This window comes from Crocuta crocuta, unplaced genomic scaffold (assembly GCF_008692635.1).
Source record: "Crocuta crocuta isolate KB4526 unplaced genomic scaffold, BGI_CrCroc_1.0 scaffold26, whole genome shotgun sequence".
Lineage (NCBI taxonomy): Eukaryota > Metazoa > Chordata > Mammalia > Carnivora > Hyaenidae > Crocuta > Crocuta crocuta.
Genome location: NW_027532249.1, coordinates 5,785,345 through 5,804,908, shown reverse-complemented (window position 1 = coordinate 5,804,908; position 19,564 = coordinate 5,785,345). Strand labels below are relative to the sequence as shown.

Genomic DNA, 19,564 nt, shown 5'->3' with positions numbered 1-19,564 from the left:
TCTACGCTGGGAGTGGAGCCTACTTAGGAATCTCCTTCTCTCCCTCTCTCTCTCCCTCTCCCTCTGCCCCTCCCCCTGCTCGCTTGCTCTCTTTCTCTCTCAAAAAAGGAATATAATTATACATACCTTAGGCCATTTGACTGTGTCCCCATGTGTCTCATGCTCTATTCTGTTATTTCCATTCTTTTTTCTCATAATGTTTCGATTTAGATATTTTCTACTTACCTTTCTGCAAGTTCACTACTCCTTTCCTTTGCTATGTCTAATTGCTTATTAATCTCACTCAATGAGTTATTAATTGCAGGGTTTTATGTTTTAGTTCTAAAATACCCATGTAATTTTTGTTATAAATCTGGTTTCTCTGTTAAAGATTTTCAATTTTGACCATACTTACCTCTGTTTAAAAGAAATGTATTACATTAAGTTCCTCCTAATCCTCCTGTATNTATAAAAACCAACTTGACAATAAACTATTTTTAAAAATAAAAATAAATAAAAGAAATGTATTACACATATTAGACTCGGTGCCCTTCTGGTTTGGGATGCTTCCAGGTTGAGATCTATTGCACATTCCATGCAGGGTGCTCCCTCCCCATGAAAGCTATCTCTCCCAAGCAAAGTGAGGCCGGGGGAGAGTTTGCTCTGCCTTTCCTGCTCAGCCCTATAGCCTCACATGCCAGCCTCACACTCAGGAAATGGAAACTCTGCCAGTCATTGTGTTCTCCTCTAGGTCTAAATCTGTCAAGCCAACTCCTATGGCCATAAAACTGCTTCATTTCCTTTCCCTCAATAAGCCCTCTGCCTTGGCCAATCTTGTGCTCAGACTTGACAACACACTCGTGAAGTGAGTCTTGGCCCATGCAGATGGGGTTCTTTGCTCTTTAGAATGTAGTTCCATTTGTTTTGTCTTTTATATTCATATCTCTCCAAGGTCTGGTACCAGGCTGACTGGGTTGGAATGTGACTCTTCCACTTATCGTGTGTGTGGTCTCTGCAAATTGTTTCATCTTTCTGTGCTTTAGGGTTTTCATCCAGAAAATGAATGTAATACCAGTACCTACTTCACACGGTGGTGGTGGTTCCTGTCAATGAAACATCTAGAGTGCAAAGCTATCTACCTGTTAATCATGAAGGGAATGATGAGGATATAGCCCTCTCTTAGCTTTGAGAGGCCAAGCCAAAAGAATTCTATGAAAATGCTGCTTCACAGCTGGAGCTCTGAAATCCTCACCATTGCCCCAAAGAGTTACAGCATATTCAACGTCCACATAAAACCCTGGTCCCTCAGGCTAGATACCTGGTCCCTAAAGCATTTGTCTCTATCACCATGCTCAGGCACTGAGTATGAGTTCTCTCCTGGGACGCTGCTGTTCCTGCCACACTCTGGCCTCCATCAAAGCCCACTCAGCCCATCAGACAATTTTGTTTAAGTTTAAACCCCAGTGATGGGTAAGTTCATGTAGCTTGTCCAGGTGGCTCTGTGGCCACCATACGAATACAAGGGTGCAAACGTTTGTCCCAGAGACAGGATGCTGGCCAACCTCACTCCCTAGAAGCTCCCCTACAAAATTGGAAATTGGAGGAAAATGGGACTAGGGGAAGGTCCCACTCATCTAAGATGCTCTGTTACAGAGGAATGTGGTTACTCGGTCTGTGAATTTTGCTGGGGGCGTTCAGCATTTCAACAGCTTGCACAATATCCTGGAAAAGCACAGATACTAGAAACCCTCCAAGTAGTCCTCTTATGAAGGCGCCTGCAGCTCTCCAGCGATTAGGGCCACAGGTCTGGGCTTACACAAGTTGATGTACAGATAGCATGCGGCGCAACGATGGCTGCATGGTAAGAGCGAGCTAAGTGCTGGTTACCGTTGTCTCTATGCTCACCATCATCATTCCCCATGTGGACACCATGGGAAGGTGCACCAGTCTCACCATAGCCTCAGTCCTGCTGCCAAGGTGCCTGGAGTTTCAGGCCTGTGTCAGACACCAGTCATGTGTCCCCCATCCTCAGGGAACACACCTGCAGTCCTTAAGTCATGGAAGTCATTAAGGGCAGTTCACACATATTCCATTTCTCCTTCTTCAGGCTCGATGGTAGCATTGCAATTCCTTGTCTCCTTGATGTGGGCAATGAAACATGGCAGGAGTTGCTGTGTCACTTCCAGGTGGATGTTGGAAAAGGCCATGCCTGAATCGCTATAGTCGCTCATCGCTGCTGTGGTGATTATGAACCTATGTGTTGAGATGGAAAATCCATCAGCCAGGACCCTGAGAGATGGCAGTGAGCTGAGCCCCAGCATCGGACATTCAGTGTGAATGGAAACAAACCTTTATTGTGTCATGTCACCAAGATTTGGGGACTGTTTGTCCCTGCAACCTAAGGAGCCTACCTTGAATGACATGCCTCTTAACCAGGCTTAAAGTAAATACGGTGGCACCTCACACACACCTGGGATTGGGGAAAGGTGGAAATCAACCTTACACGCATCCTTCAAATCTCCACAAAGTGACCCTCTATGTCATCTCAAATAGGCATGAGTAATGGCCGCGTTCTCGTCGAACTTTCTATATACTCTCAAGTCTTCTTACAGTTTGTTCTTTGCATGTCTGCCTAGTCTCTCCTACTGCTAGCTCCTAGAAAGGAGTAAGTGTATATTTTTACCTGATGGTCCAATGAACTTGTAATTGAGTTTCCTAATACCCCTTTGCCTCTGTTTCCTCATCTATAAACTTGTAGTAATAATAACAGTATTTAACTCAGACTTGTAGTGAGAATTTTATGAAATTAAATGAATTTATATAAATATAAATATATTTATACCCTGGTTATAGCACTGTTAAAACAGTGCCTGCCACATAAAACCCACCATATGAGTGTTAGCTCTCATTTTATTATTCTTGCCGGGGGTACCCTGCTTCTGAAAATTACTCCTGGGAAATTGAGGGGGAAAGCCCTGATTTGTAGTGTTTGTCAATTTTCATGGTGTAAATGCTCCCACAGGACTGATTTCAGGCTATCAGCATGATGTCACTAAATGCAGAATCAAGAGGAGATGGTCAAGGACACCTTCTACCACACAATACCGTAGACAAGTGGCTTCAAGTGCGTGGATGATACATTAGGAAATGATATGCGTGAGTATTTAGCAGCTTTGTTTTTAATGGGAGTTATCTGATTTTAAGTTTATAGAATTTAATTTTTTAAATGTTTATTTACTTATTTTTGAGAGAGAGAGCACATGAGTGGAAAGGGACAGAGAGAGGGAGGGACAGAGGATCTGAGGCAGGCTCAGTGCTGACAGCACAGAGCCCGACGCAGGGCTCGAACCCACGAACCGTGAGATCGTGACGCGAGCCGAAGTTGGACACTCAACTGATTGAGCCACCCAGGCACCCCATCATTTAATTTTTAATGAGGGGCAAGTTTAACAAGTGGCTTGCAAAATTCCAGCTTGAGCCAGCTTCAGCACACTGAATATGTACTGCGTACCCCTCCCATACCCAAAATGGATAGTTGCAAACTCACTGGGCTCAGCTACACAACTGGACATCAGTCTCCAAATCCTCGCCAACTCCGAGCACTAAACAGCTTGCACCCATCTACTGAACTTGGCAACCTGGCTGACATCTCTCTCTTTTCCGTTGTATTGCCTCCCACGTTAGAGATAGTGTACACTTTCCTACTGTAAACATTTAGAAAGGATGTTTTATTATGTTATTTTTGAAATTACTTGGCAACAATTCATTCATGTAATTTGTAATCAGCTCCCATNGCATACGATGTTAACGCAGTCAAATATTTATAAACATTAAATATAACAACTTCTGAAGTTAATGTGATCGACATTTGCTAATCATTTACACATTCATTCATTTCTATTTTGAAATAACTTTGTATTCTTTTTCAGCAAATACACTGACTGGAATCTGGAATTCTTGGAATTATTTGTGTAAGACTTTGCATTCCCGGAGGTCCCAGCATTGTGCCTGTGGCTGTAGGAGGGAGATAAGTCAACGATGGACAGAGCCAGGATCTCCGCTCAAGGGATGTGGTGGACACTATACCATCAACCAAAGAAGGGAAAGTGGATGGGAGGAGGAACAGATTTAAGAAGGAACTGCACTCGGTGTGGACATGTTGAGTATTAGGTGCCCGCAGGTCATCTAGGGGGAGATGGATGATAGGCATCTGGAAATGTGGATTTGCAAGTAAGACCAGAGATCAGGGAGGAGACGCAGATATAGGAGTTGGCAACAGAAATGGGCGCTCCTGGGGCTGGAGGGACAAGGATCGAAGAGAGTCCCCAAGGGGGTGCCTGTCGTCAAGGAGAGGAGGGAGGAAGAGATATGAGCCTGCTGTTGAAATGGCAAGGATTATGTTTATGAGTATCTCAAAATAAAAAAATTTAAATGAGGAAGTTCCTCATCTATCGAAAAAACAGATTTTGAGTGTTCTAGACAAGTGTTCAAACTCAAGCTTCCCTCCCTCTCAAATTTCTTAGAATACCCAGGTGTGAAATAGATTCTCTAAAATAGAAGAGTGTGCACAAGTGACTATGAATGTCCCATGCTGCATCGCATGAGGGTAGGCCCTTGCTGACACCCACGGTGTGCCCAGGGCCCAGTGCCTGGTAATATTTGTCAGTCATATTTGTCAAATGATAAAATGTTGCTGGAGCTAAAGATATTGTTTCACTCATCCCAAAAGTTTTAAATTCTATCCTGATCTGGACTAAATTGTATTGAACACGTGCGAACGGAGTTTTTGATACGAAAGAGGACCTGGCTCTTGGTGACCCAGACCACCAACGCTTTGCTCAGAGGGCCACTAGATGGCGCTGCTTACCCGTACAGCGGAAGAAACCAGCTTCCCCTGAGCTAGTGTCCCAGCGTCATATTCAAATGTGACAAGTGTGAACTGTATGGAATCATAGAGTGATTCTGTCATGCTATTTGTCTTTGTAAACACTCTGACTTTGTAAACACTCATTTGTCTTTGTAAACACTTTTTGGTGTAAACACCAAAAAGCGCTATCTCCAGATTGTGTCTAACACACTCAGAACATGCCCAACCATCAAACCCCTTCCTCACCTTGGGACCTTCTAAGGATTCCAGGAAAACAGTAGGAGCAAACGGGCTCCTCTTCCCTTCCAATAGTAGGCACCTACTCTTCTCTTCCTTCTTTCCCATCTACTTCCCTCTTCCTTGCAACCCGATTGCTCTAAACTAGCCAGAACCGTTGACCTGTGCTTCCGGGGACCTACACCTTTCATTGGCTGCCTGCAGACCCCACCTGCTAACACCTGCCCTAACTCCGGACGTCCTCATCAGACACCTGGAGCTGGAGTTCAGCTCCTTGTCTTCACCACGGGGCAGGGAGAGGCTCCCACCATCTCAAATGTTCTTTCAGATAAGTATTGTTTGGCCAGTTGCCAAATGCAGTGTTTTATTTCAACCAGACCAGGGACTAAATAGGTTTTGAGGAGCTTGGAGTGAACACAGCCACCAATCCTAACAATCCTATCATTTAAGGAGCCGAAAATCTATAGGGGATGATTAACGGAGCTACAAAGGGATCGCAACGAGTTAAGGGGGATTGCATGTGGAGTGCCGCAATGAAGCTCTGACGCAAACACAGTGGGGCACAGGTGGTTTGTTCTTGCTGATAACGGAGGGCTGGAGGACGCCCTACAGAGGAAGTGACCTTGAGCTCAAAACACAAAGAGTTCGCTCAGCTGAGGAGGTGGGAAGGCAATCATCGCGTGCTGCCGACTAAGAGGTCCACATAGCTTGAGTGTCGAGTGAGCAGGACATTGGCCAACCCGACAACTGGAAGGAAGAGCTGAAGACGGACCATGGGGGGCCATGGATGCCCCACTGATATTTCAACTTGAAACATTAAGCTATGAGGAGCTGGCAAAGGTTTTCCAGGTCTGTTATGGGTTGAATTGTGTCTCTCCAAAGATATGAAGTCGTAACCTCGGTACCCGTGAAGTTGACCTTATTTGGAAGGAAGGTCATCGCAGATGTAATTGGTTATGGTAAGATGAGGTCGTATTGGGGCAGGGTGGCCCCTAAGCCAATAGGCCTCAGAAGAGAACCGACAGGCACAGAGGAAACACCATGGGACAACGGAAGCAGACACGACAGTTATGTAGCCATGAGCCAAGGGACACGCAAGATGGTCCACATTCCCCAGAGCTGCGAGACACAGGGCCTCTTACACATAAACCTCTGATACCTCGAGTTTGGACTTCCGGCCTCCACAACTGTGAGGCAACACATTCCAGCTATTTTAAGCCCCTCGGTCTGTGATGCTTTGTCACAGCAGCTCTAGGAAAGTAATTCAAGGTCCTTTCTCTGCCCCCGCTTGCCTGGCAGCCCGCCACCTAGCCTGGCCTGGAAGGTACACCTGGCTCCCACCTCACCTCACCTCACCTCACCTCACCCACGGCCCTTCCTACCCATGCTTCAAGGATGGACTCAAAGCCTACCTCGTCACTGCCCCCTCCAGAAAGCAGCAGTGTCACATGTCCCCAGCTGGGCCTGCATGTACCTGAAGAACCCACGAGAGCAGCCCAAGAGCCACTCGGTCTTCAGGGGACCGCTGCCGCGTCGGGGAGGGTGTTGATACTCCATAAGCAGCACCCATCGTCTTTCCATCTCCATCTTAACCTCCCGCACCTGCCATAGGGCATTACATGACCTGCCTCAGGCCTGAGCTCTGGGAAGCTCTGATTGGACCAGAGGGATGTCCATGTTGAGTCACGAGGGTCTGGATTTCCCAAAGGGAATGATTAAGGCATCTTTCAGGCCCTGGAAATAGATATCAAAATGTACAGGTGCAGAGACAGCGGGAGGAGAAAAACAAAGTTCCTTTTTCCTTGTTCCTCACAAGGTCAGCTCCTCCAATAAGCCAGGTAGATGTACAGAGTGTTTTCTCCCTACTGACTTGACTATCTTCAGTTTTTGAAGAGTTGGCATTTTAAATGATCCTAATGACACCAAATCTATCTTAATTACAAACTTTCCTCTTGGGGGCAGAGAGTTGTCTATGGAAGAATTTTCTAAATTTCTCAATTAACCTGCAGTGACTTTATTTTGCCAAAGATGATGCTCTGAAACCGTTAGGAGATATTCTCTACGATGCAATCTCAGAATACAGCCACAACAACAATGACGACGACAAAAACTGCACCATAAAACAAAACAAAACTTGTAACACTAAACCACTCATCAACGAAAGGCCAGAAAGACTATGGAAATAAGCGACAACTAGATGATGAACTTGAAGCTCTAAGGTTGCAGAGATTGATGTTGATATTCTGCACACGTCATTTCCAAGGGAATGTTTGAAGATAAATGGTATTTTTTTTAACCTGCTTCAAATCTAATTTTTGAAGATGAGGGTTTTATAAGCAAGCTTTGATTCACAAATATGTGGCTTTTTGCCATCTGCTTTATCTTTTGAAGAAAGTGTTTAATCCTTCCTCTAGACAGAGACTGAATCTTGAGTCTGATAGAATTGAGCCGAGATATAATTGGGAAGAAGAAATTCATTATTTCCCCAGCTTCCCTTGTATTTAGTCCCATCCAGTGCAGGAGGACTTCCCCAGAGCCGAAGGGAACTTCAGCAACTTTCTCAGGTCGTTTGTTAACGCCCAAGTGGGAGGTGACAATATCTCCACCCGCCAGAAACAGCATATCTGGTGGGCAGAATCAAGATGCAGCGGGTCAAGATCACCCCGTCTTTTTGCTCCAACTTTCCCTTTCCAGAACTTTCTTTGGGTCAAGTGGTACTAGGGAGGTGGTGAGCCTTTTGGGACCAAACATAGGCAGAGTTGGGCTGTTCCGGGTTCAGGAGATACAAGTCTGAGGTATTGGAGGAGCCCGCCTCTGTGTTAGGGTGGTTATTGGTAGGCACTGGCGCTCAGGTACTGGCTGTGGGCTGCTGGGGCCGTGGGCCTTGGAGCTGCCTGAGGCCCACACAGCCTGTCTTGCTGAGCTTGGAGGATGCCCCAGTGCCCTGGCATCGTCAGCCCCGACCGCCTACACACGCACACACATACCTTGGGCCTGGGCCTCTCTCCACCTGCATGGCTCCTAGGTACCTCTCCTCCAGACCCCCCCCACCCCTACCCCGGGAGGCCTCCTCGCTCTGCACGAAGCCCGTGGCAAGCCTCCCTGGCAGACCACCTGGGTCCTTGTTTGGAGCTGCCGCCACAGCCACACCAATGTGGAGATTACCATCGTTAATGCTTTCCTGTGTATGCTTTTCCGGAACTCTCTCTCAGAGGGGCAGGGTGGGTGGTGGGTAGAGAGCCACAGTTCTTTTCTTTGCTTTCCGAGCTTTCCCGACAGAGGTAATTAGGAGATGTCTTTTTGCTTCTTTCTAGATGTCTCTCTACTATCTCCCCTCGGAATAAAGTGTAGCTCTCCCTCTAGCTCGTGTAATGAGGGCTGACATTCATTAAGTGCTCGCCGGACAATGTGTATTAACTCATGTGACCTTCACAGATATTTTATCAAGTGATTTAATATCGTCCCCTTTCCACGGACGAGGAAACCCGATAGCTCAGCCCGCCTCCCACTGTCCTCCAGGCTCACAAAGCCAGGGGATTGCGCTCAGTGGTGTTGCCTTCCTTGCTGGTTCTGTGCTAAGGTAGAGCTGGTAGAGAGATCGGCATCCACCACTGGCCCCAGACAGGAGGGTGGCTTGGGTGTGGGGTGCCCGGGAGGCTGGATCCTGGGACCCTCCCTCACATTTCCCTTCCCAGAACAACTACAACTGACAGTGGATAGTGTGTGTGTGTGTGTGTGTGTGTGTGTGTGTGTGTTATGGCTGAGCTTTTACCACTAAAAGTTCACCCTCTTGGATCAAAAAGAAAGCAAAAGGGTAACACAACAGGGGCCAGGTACTTATCAGACCATTTGCAGCCCGAGGCCTGGAGAAGAGTCACTTTGTAGGAGGCCCGGGCAGGTGACTTTGGATCTGGGGAATGGATCTGGGGAATGCAGGCAGAGTAAATTGCTGCCCTACAGGATCCTCGGGGTGGAGGTAGGGGGGCAGGAAGGAATGAGACTGGAAGGGGCCTAGGGTCCCCAAGGTCAGTATCCATGCAGATGAGTGCAAGGAACTCCCACCTTTTCCTAAGAGAAATTAGTTAAAAAAATTTTAATGCTTATTTATTTTTGAGACAGACAGAGACAGAGTGCAAACGGAGGGGGGGGGGGGGCGTGGAGAGAGAGAGAGACACAGAATCTGAATCAGGCTCCAGGCTCTGAGCTGTCAGCACAGAGCCCGACACAGGGCTCGAACTCACAGGCCGTGAGATCATGACCTGAGCTGAAGTCAGACACTTAACCGACTGAGCCACACAGGCACCCTGGGAAATTATTTTTTTTTTAATCTTTTATTTATTTCTAGGAGAGAGAGAGAGACACAGAATCTGAATCAGGCTCCAGGCTCTGAGCTGGCAGGCAGCACAGAGCCCGACGCAGGGCTCGAACCCACGAACCGCGAGATCATGACCTAAGCGAAAGTTGGACGCTTAACTGACTAAGCCACCCAGGTGCCCCTGGGAAATTATTTTTTTAAAGAAGATAGCCTTTTACTGTTACAAAGGCATGTGTGTGTGTGTGTGTGTGTGTATTAGAAAATATAAGTATTTCTGATATGTACATATATGTTATAATGCACAGGTAAACAGAAATTAGGAAATAAAAAATGCCAATCCAGATTTCTACTGTTAATGTTTTAGGGTGGATCCCTTTCACAGATACACATTTTTTACCCAAATGAGCTGGTTCTATCCACGTCGTTTTGTGACCTGCTGTTTTCAATGACCAGCCTCCACCTCTCCATGGACTTTTCACTCGTCCACCACCCTTCTGTATTCTGACTCCCCAGGTAGTACCCAAATGTCCTTCATAGGCAGTTTATCCTGATCCAGCCCCAATGTGAGCATACTCACTGCACCTGGTTCTTATGTTCTAGGTAGAGGCCCTGCCAGGGGCCTGGAGAACATCCCCCCCACCCCCGCCGGGATGTGTTTGGGGGTCACTCCATGGGGATACTTTCTCTTCACCCGTGGCATTTCCAGTAACTGAGAGCATGATCTAAAGGCTTGAGAAACTCAGGGGCGCCTGGGTGGCTCAGTTGGTTAAGCATCCGACTTTGGCTCTGGTCATGATCTCTTAGTTCATAGGTTGGAGCCCCGCGTCAGGCTCTGTGCTGACAGCTTCTGATTCTGTGTCTCCCTCTCTCTCTCTGGCCCTCCCTCACTTGCTCTCTCTCTCTCAAAAATAAATAAGCATTCAACAATTTTAAACAAATAAAGGATTGGGAAACTCAAATGAGCCAGCTGGGCTTAAACACACGGTTCCCACCCTGAGCCTGTGACCCCAAACCTCTGCGCGTCATGTTCCCCTTACTGACCGGGGCCTGGCTCCTCCATGTGTGTTCTCTGTCTTTTGAATGTTTTTCTTTAAAAAAGTCGTGGGTTTTTTTTTTTTCAGATGAGAGAAATGAGCGATACACAGATCTGTTTGGGTCCTGCATGAGGAGTTTGCAGCCTACATCCAAATTTCTGATCCACCACCCTCTCCTGTTTGATGGCCGAAATCGCTTCACATTTCAAAGACTGCTTTTTTTAATCGGCAGTTAAATGACAGTAGCAGTACTGGTCTCCTATGTGACAGGGAAGTGTAGAAACCAAAGCGGGGTGGAAGGTGTTAGGAAAATGATTTTAGGGTTAAAGTTTCTGTGCCAACAAAAGCTCTTGACGACTGACGTCACGTTGAGAAAATAAGAAGGGAGAGGAAATACAATGGTGTTATATTCTTGGTGCCATTTTTGGTTGTTCTGTTTCCTGATGATAAAGGAGGAGACCTAGGGGCTGATACGTATTTGGGGTCCACCCTCCCCGCCTCACCCCTGCACCACCGCGGTGCACAGGAGGAGGAGAAGGACAGCCAGGGTTCACAGCCGCCTATTATAATCTCGAGGGCAAGGGAGGAAGAGAGGTGATGTTTTGCTAGATTTTCTCATTGAGCTGATACATCCCTGGGTCTTTCCTGATGATGGCCTGATGGGCTCACCTAAAACAACGACGGTCCCGGATCAACGAATTTACGATGAAAACCCCTCTCCTACGGGAAGTGATTTCCAAGTTCATCACCAGGCAGCGTGTTACCGAGACCAAGGCTCCCCGTGGCACATGAGTTTTACACCCAGGACAGAAAGCAGGGAGAAAACGGAGAGGGGCGGGTAGCACCCCGAGGACGCGCGCACTTGGGAGGAGAGCCCGCCGCCCGGCTCCCGCGCCCTTGCTCGCATCGCACCACCCCTCCGCTCGCCTTGCGGGGGCGGGGCATTGTGGGGGCCGTGTGGTTCCGGGCCCGGGCAGAGCGGGGGATCGGGGGATCGAACCGCACAGGCGGCGGGACAGAGACACAGGGACAGCAGCCGGGCATGGCTGCAGGGGGCGGAGGGCCTCGCCCGGCGGCGCTTCCCACACTCAGGCCGGCACGCTCCGTTTACACCCGTGCGTCTTAAGCCACTTGCATCCACATTCAGTTTCATGGCTATTTGTTTGNCGTCTGGAGCCTCCCTGGACCACAGGCCCTCCCACTAGGCCTCCCCTGGGCCTGTCTGCTGAGAGTTCTCTTTCCTTCCTCCTTTCCCAGGGAGAGCTCACCACTACCTCCAGCGGCTCATAACTGCTGCCTTAGAGAAGAATAGCGGGTCCAGAGGAGGGCTGCTGGTAGGAGAGACAGAGACCGCCTGAACTCTGCCCTCTTATCAGAGCCGCCTGTGTGCCTCCCTCCTCACTCGCACTGCAAAGGGCCACCTCACCCGCTGAGTTTAGCCCAGGTGGGAACTGGGCTTGGGAGCACACACGGGCCTCAATCAATGAGGCCAAAAATGTTGAACTAATGACTCTTCTCTCTGCTTCAGGCAATCTTTCCTTAAAATGTCAGACTAGTCTACTTTTGGAAGATTATAAAAACCCATGAGGAACCATTCTTTACGGAAGAAGAAACTGTTGATGGCCAACCCAACAGCCCGTCTCCTCCTTCCCTGTAGCAGGATGTTGGTGGCCAAGGCCAAGGGCAGGGAGTGGCCCACTGCCCCAGGTCTAAGCCAGCTCTGCACCCCTCCCACTGAGTGGGACTTGGCCGAAGTTCTGGCAAAGGACCGAAGTGTGGGCAGGGCAGCGGTGGCCTGGGTGAAATTTCAGGGAGTGGCTGTGTTCCCCAGGAAGAGGGACACTGGAAGAAGGCAGTCTACCCGTCCCCCGCCCCCACGCAGCAACACAGCGCATTTCACACACACCATATACAACACACAGACCACAGACACAACACACACCACACCCACAACACGTATACTTAACCCGGGCCACACACAGCACATACATACCCAAACATACAACACCCATACCGCATAGACCACACACACAACATACCCCATACACAACACACACCACAGACACAACACACTACCCGTGCAACACATGTATACGTAATACATACCACCCACAGCGTATGCACACATCTACAGAGACCACACAACACAGGCCCCACACAAAACGCACAACACATATACGTGTCTATACAACAGCACAGTATAGCCCACACAGAGGTACACACCACACACACACACATCACACACACAGACGCACTTGCCTACTCCCCTTTCTCCCGCCTTCAGATACTGTCAGGTGAGTCTGTGTTTGGAGGCGTCAGCACCATTGTGCAACCATGAGGAAGCTCCCCAGGAAAGCACAGGAAAGCCGGCGCTGAGCCCTGATGCTATTGATCTTCTGGGCCGGACGATTCTGCAATTCCCTGGCTCCTGACTTCCTCTTCTGTAAAAGAATAAATCTCTATTTCCTAAGTAATTTTTTCCAGCATGCATTCTGCTCTTTGCAGCTGAAATCAGCCTAACGTATCTGCGGACCAGATCGTAGACCTGTAGCACTATGTCTCACACGTCACTCAGTCCTGTACGGCACCTGGGGGGTGGCCAAGGATGTCAGTTGAGTAGGTAAGTGAGTGATGCAGGGGGATTGGTGCAGGGCAGTGGGAAGAGGGTGTATCCTGTGCTCGAGGCCCTGGGGGAAAATACTCCTACTGAGTATATAGTCGCTGGCATAAATGCTTTACACTTACTGATTTATATGATCATCAGGAGAACGGGGTGAGACAGGTGCATTCATTGCCATCCCCATTTGATGCAGGGGAAGACTGAGGTGTGGAGAGTGAAAGTGACTTTGCAGGGATTGCACAGCAAAGGATGTGGTCGCAGGGCTGGGGCCAGGGTGAGACGAGGGAAGCTTTGCTCGGCTTGGGGCAAAATGAAAGGAAATGCCCCAAACACTTAGGAATCGGGCTAGACCATGTCTTAATATCGAATGTTCAAAATAAAAATTAACATGCAAATTCAGGATGAGCAAAATATTAAAATCATAAATAAAGGTGGGATTCATCCCTGCACTTGTGCAACCTGGCCTCTCTCTCCTCACCCCGATCTCAGCTCTGAAATAGAACATTATTTACAGAACGAAGCGGCCTGCCTGGGGGGCCTTAGTTTGTTGATGTGATTTTTAAAATTTTTGAGTTCTTAAATGTTTTTATTTCTTTTTGAGAGAGCACAAGTGGGGGAGGGGTGGAGAGAGAAGGGGACAGAAGATCCGAAGCAGGCAAGGGGCTCACAGCACAGAGACCGATGTGGGGCTCAAACTCACAAACAGCAAGATCATGACCTGAGCCAAAGTCAGACACTCTGCTGACTGGGCCACGTGCCCCTGATATGATTTGTTTCAAATACTGCATGAGGATTGCTGAGTTTTTTGATTCCCTCTTAAATTTTGTGCCCAAGTTGAGTACCCCATTCCCCTCACCCCAGTCCTGCCCTCGAGTAGCCAAGCCAGGATTTGAACACGAATAGGCTCGTACTAACCTTGTGTTCTCAGACACTGGCTTCGCCTTTCTTTAAAGGAGTTGTGGGAAAGAGCGCTGGGTCATCCTTGAGGTGGTTCTTACTGCTCCAGAAGACTTTGGGAGCCGAGGGAAACATATATTCATTTGCCCACGCTAGTTTGAAAAAAAACATTTCTACACGGCCTATGCTCATTAAAAACAAAAACAAAAACTTTTTAAACTAGGCTCATTTTCAAGATGTGGAAACAGACCCAGTGACGTGTGGAACAATTTGCCTCAGTTTACACTGCCAACAAGTGGATGGGCCAGGGTTCGATCCCAGGATTCTGCTTCCAGAGCTAAGATCTTTCCATGGCCCCATGGCATTTCTGCATATATGGTAAGCACATTTAGTATAGTCACCTGAAACTAGACAAATGTAGGCCTGTAACAAAGATTTTAGCCTGGAAAGAAGCCAGTGGTACATGCAGGGGTAAACTGAGGCACAGGTGAAGGCGGGGTGGATACTGGACTGGAGGAGTAAAGAGGCTGGTGGAGGAAAAGAGAATGCATTTTTTAAAATGTTTGTTGTATTTTGAGAGAGAGAGGGAGAGTGAGCTGGGGAGGGCCAGAGAGAGGGAGAGGGAGAGAGAATCACAAGCAGGCTCCATCCTGTCAGCACAGAGCCCAGTGTGGGGCTCAAACTCACAAATTGCGAGATCATGACCTGAGCTGAACCCAAGAGTGGGACACTGAACCACCCAGGCATCCTGAGAGTGCATTTTCCAGGGGACGCCTGAGGGCTGTGGGGAGAGGAGAGAGGGCAAATGCAGGGAAAGTCCTGGAAGAATGCTGTCATGAGCAGAGTGTGTAGAACCTACTGTAAAATGCCATGTCTCAAGAACTGCGCCATGAAGTACCCAGAAGAGCTACGGTAGTTGAGAAATAAGAGACTGGATGTGAAAGGACTTGCTTGCCCAGGGTCACGTGCTCTCAGCTGTGATGTCAGAACCTGCTGGGAGGGGAGCCCAATGCTCTTCGTGTTTTCTCTGGAGACTGCACGTGGGAAGGAGCATNATTTTCCAGGGGACGCCTGAGGGCTGTGGGGAGAGGAGAGAGGGCAAATGCAGGGAAAGTCCTGGAAGAATGCTGTCATGAGCAGAGTGTGTAGAACCTACTGTAAAATGCCATGTCTCAAGAACTGCGCCATGAAGTACCCAGAAGAGCTACGGTAGTTGAGAAATAAGAGACTGGATGTGAAAGGACTTGCTTGCCCAGGGTCACGTGCTCTCAGCTGTGATGTCAGAACCTGCTGAGGATGTCAGATCTTCGTGTTTTCTCTGGAGACTGCACGTGGGAAGGAGCACGGTTGGAAATTTGTGTCCATCACAAGCTGTCCCTAACGTGACGGGCCATTGAGGAAAGAAGGAAAAGTGGGGCAGACAGCGATGAATCACAACTCAGGTGAAGACACCCTCCACCCTGTCCCGTGGCTTCCTAGAGCTTCTAGAAATCTCTACTCTCCACCCTGGCTTCTCCTATGTGATCTGTTACTCCCATTTGTGTGCGTATCTGATAGGTCTACAAATGCTGATGTTCTTTAAACAGCCAAGGAGAGAGTCAGATAACGTGAGTAGCAAGAACTTTCTATCTTGCAGTCACTGGCCCCAAATCCCTTACACCACGGGCACAGAGCCAGGCACATGCACAGAACCACGTGGCGGTGCCTGTGACAGGGTCCCCTCCATACAACCATTCCTCAGATTCAGAAGCAGACTCACACACAAACTCAGCAGCACAGCTCGCTATCTGCATTAATACGACGTCACTACTCCACCATCTTCCTCAAGGTAAGTTTGCTCTTCTCGAAAACTCTTGCCTAGAAAGTTGCAAATTACTTTGTCTTTCCAGAATCTTCTTGAAAGGCCCATTGGCCTTTCGATAGAAAGCATCACAGATAGTTTACATCCCTCCGCCAACCCCTGCTTCAAAATCATTGCCTTTCTGTGCCTACTGGTCTTAACCATTGTATTAGGTTATTGTTGTATTGTTGTGTTGAGTATTGTTCTTACCTCGTCCCAGTCAAGGCCGCTGAAGTTGAAAACCAACCTTAAACCAGGCTTCAGAATCTTGATGAGGATTCCTGGCATTGGCCTCCTCCCTGAGTCGCCTCCCACGGCACAATGAGGGTAAACACAGCTTTGTTTGTTTATCAGCAGATTATTCAGGTGATATTTTCAGGGAGCTGGAATTTGATAACAGAAAGAAAAGAGAAAAAGAGGTGTAAGAGAAGAGGGACAGTGGGGGTGAATTCGTTAGGGACAGGTAGGGACGTTCCAGGGCTCAGCACCTGCGTGGTGCATGAGCCTGGCCTGGTGAGCCTGATGGTGGTCAGCTCCACGGCATTCCGGGGTGAAATTTGCCGCCCTCATGCTCCCCTGTGTCGGCAGCTTGCCAACATGGTTCCCAACCCCCAAGTAGAAGGGCGGGTTACATTTGCTAAAGACTCTTTCACTGTCCTTTGAGGACAAGCTTCAATATTTCTGATTCCACAGCCTGCGTCCTTCCCTTCCCAAGATGGTGTCCGGGCGGCCGAGCTTACCGAGCCCTCAGGGCTGCAGCCAGGGTCCCCGTGGCCTCTCAGCAAGGGTCACTCCTCGCTTACTGGCCACTTCAGCCGGGCCTGGGGCTGTCCGCTGCTGGCCTTGCCCCCTCTCTCTGTCCAAGGGGCAAGGTCTGACCGTGACCCCCGTTTGCTCCCTGCAGGGGGTACACTCTGCGGGCTTACCTGCCGGTCCAGACTCCTCCCTCACAGCAGCCACTGCCCACCCAGGGCGTCCTCTGACATGTGAGCGACTTCTGTGCCTTCCACGAGGCCCGCACTTGTGTGAGTGGCCTCCCAGTCATTGCCCAGCTTGGCTACTCGTGCAGGCAGATGGGACACCCACGTGGGGTCAAGGACGCCGAGACGTTTTCTTCCCAGAATCCTGCACGGCTGTAGGACGGAAGACCTGCTCTCCGTGTCCCTTCATCCTAGTCACAGTCAACTCTTTTCCATCACACCAGCCAAGAGAAGGAAGTCAGCTGCCGTATGAACAGTACAGGCCAGGAAGGAGGTTTGGGGGGATGTAGCCCACAGAAATATCTTGTCTCACAGTTCCAGAGGCTGTAAGTTGAAGACCAAGGTGTTAATAGGCTTGGTTTCCTTTGAGGCCTCTCCCTGGCTGTCTGAGGACTGTCTTCTCCCTGTACCTCTACATGGTCTTCGCTCTATGCCAGTCTGTGTCCTGAACTGCTCTTCTTTTTTTATTTTTAAGCTTTTTTTTTAAAAAAATGTTTATTTATTTTTGAGAGAGAGAGACAGACAGAGCATGAGTGGAGGAGAGGCAGAAAGAGAGGAAGACACAGAATCTGCAGGCTCTGAGCTGTCAGCACAGAGCCCGACACGGGGCTCGAACTCAACGGACTTGGAAACCATGACTTGAGCTGAAGTCAGACACCCAACAGACTGAGCCGCCCAGGCGCTCCCAAACTCCTCTTCTCATTAAAAGCCCCACTCACACTGATTAGAGCCCGCCCACATGACCTCATTTTGCCTTAATTGCCTCTTTAAAGGTCCCATCTCCAAATACAGTCACAGTCCGAAGTACTGAGGGTTAGGACTTCCACATAGGAAACTTGGGGCCACAGGGAGGTGGGGGAACACACAAGTTAGTTCATCACGGAGCCCTTCTCCGCTGCTGTTTCCCACATACTCCATTCTGTTCTCTGTGCAGTTCCCACGGGCCAGAAGCCCCAATTATGAGCTTCCTTTTCCTTTCAAGGTGGGAGTTTTCTTATTTTCCCTTTCTGATCTACCGTCTCCCCTTCCAACATGGCGAAGTGCTACTATGGGACAGTTTCCAGGGGAAAGAAATGAGAAGTCCATTAATTTAATATTTTCAAAGTATTATCTTCCTTACCTTTATGTGGAGGTTATGAATAAGCCTGGCAAACTGAGGAGGTTGATAAAACTGACTTGCAGGAGCATCCGGGTACCTGAGAGCCAATTTGCTTCAAGAAAGGCAAGGTCTGCCCAGTGGGCTCACTTGGGCTCCAGGGATACCTCAGCCTTCACAGCCTGGGGAAGAAAGGCCCTGTACCATCTCAGAGAGTTTGCTCTCTGAGTCTGTAACCATTTGGACCCCAGTAAAAGCCGGAACCGTAAGAGAAGTAGCCATTTTACTCAACCGAAGAGTCTCCCTGGGGCTCTGAGATTCCAGAACAAAGGGGGACAAGATTCTGCGAACAAAATGGGTTTAGCAAGCCAGCAAACATTCAGATCTTGCCGATAAGAGGACCTCGTTTGTACCCTCAAGCTATGAGGCCAGGAATATCCAGATTCTTTGAATCTGATTGAGAAAGAAAAAAAAAGTTAAAAAGAAAAAAAAAAAGGAGGACCAGGTTAATTGACAACATTTTCATGGCCGTTTGTTCTTAAGTAAGCAGTTTTGAAACCACTTATCACGTAACTTTTTACCTACAACCCTTTTCAACTTTAATGAAGTGTGTTTCTTGTGTGGAATTTTTATAATTTTACTTTCTGTATTAGAGTGGTTGTCAGTATTTGATAATGAGCCTGAAGCCAGCTGAACATTCTTTAGAAGTTTTCCAGGTATCTGATTGAGTTTATCAGCGTCTTTCTTTCATAGCTTCTTGACTGCCTCTCCGAATGATTAGAGAGTTCTTTCAAAATTGTGCCAAGCTTGAAGTGATAATGAAACAGTGCTAATCAGAAAGTAGTTGTACAGACTGACGTGGTCGATAGGATGGCTGGCTTACCAAGTAATGAAGGGCCAACAGCGCCGCCTAGTGGAATAACACGGGTACTAAAGTGTTGATGCCAGCTAACAGGAACTCCGTAAAATCAGTACAAAGTCAGGGTTAAGCCTCATTGTATTGCAGATTTTCACAAGCACGATAAAAAACTGTAAGTGAAAATTCTAATAATTTTAGAGTGGTAAATTTAGAATGTAGAATTCCTAATGTTAGGAATAAGTTAAAAAATATATCGATTATTATTTTTGTAGCTCACAGAATTTATAATATCATGCATTTGTTGAAATAGTCTTAAACCTAAAAAACGCAGATAAAAGTGACTCTAATAATATCAAAGCAATCCTTCATCTTAGCTTATCAAAAAGTAATCACAGTGAATTATTAAGAGAAGAGCAGATGCTATACTATCTATAAGACCAAAATATTTTGACTGCATTTTTATGAGACATTAATAAATATGGTTAAGTACTGCCACTAGTACATTTGGGAAAAATTATAAACTGCCAAGAAAAGAACACATATTTAATTTTTTTTTTTTTTCAGAATTTTCTCCAAGTGTGACCAATGCTGAGTAGAGATTGGTGACATTTATTACTGTCTTTCCTAGTTGCCTCATTCAGCTAACTGGAAAATTATTCTGCATAATTTTAAGTTAATGTACAATGAAAGAGAAGAGATTCCCAGAAGATTCTGAAAATTAAATGAAAGAGACCCACAGGCCAAAGTTACACAGACCCACAAATTGCATAGAGAAATCAATACAATTTGATAATCTAATGGAAAAGGCTTGACAGAAGAGAAATCTTCTTTTAGAAGGAA

The 19,564-nt window shown here is 47.7% G+C and overlaps 1 long non-coding RNA gene across 1 annotated transcript; it reads right to left on the bottom strand.

The window, feature by feature from the left end:
* Positions 1–526: 526 nt before the first annotated feature.
* LOC144243125 (uncharacterized) lies at positions 527–17,084 on the bottom strand. The gene is made up of 3 exons (XR_013338541.1): positions 16,716–17,084; positions 16,000–16,172; positions 527–2,232 (listed from the first exon to the last, which is right to left on the bottom strand). It is a non-coding gene; the product is annotated as an uncharacterized LOC144243125 (long non-coding RNA).
* Between the last annotated feature and the right edge of the window lie 2,480 nt (positions 17,085–19,564).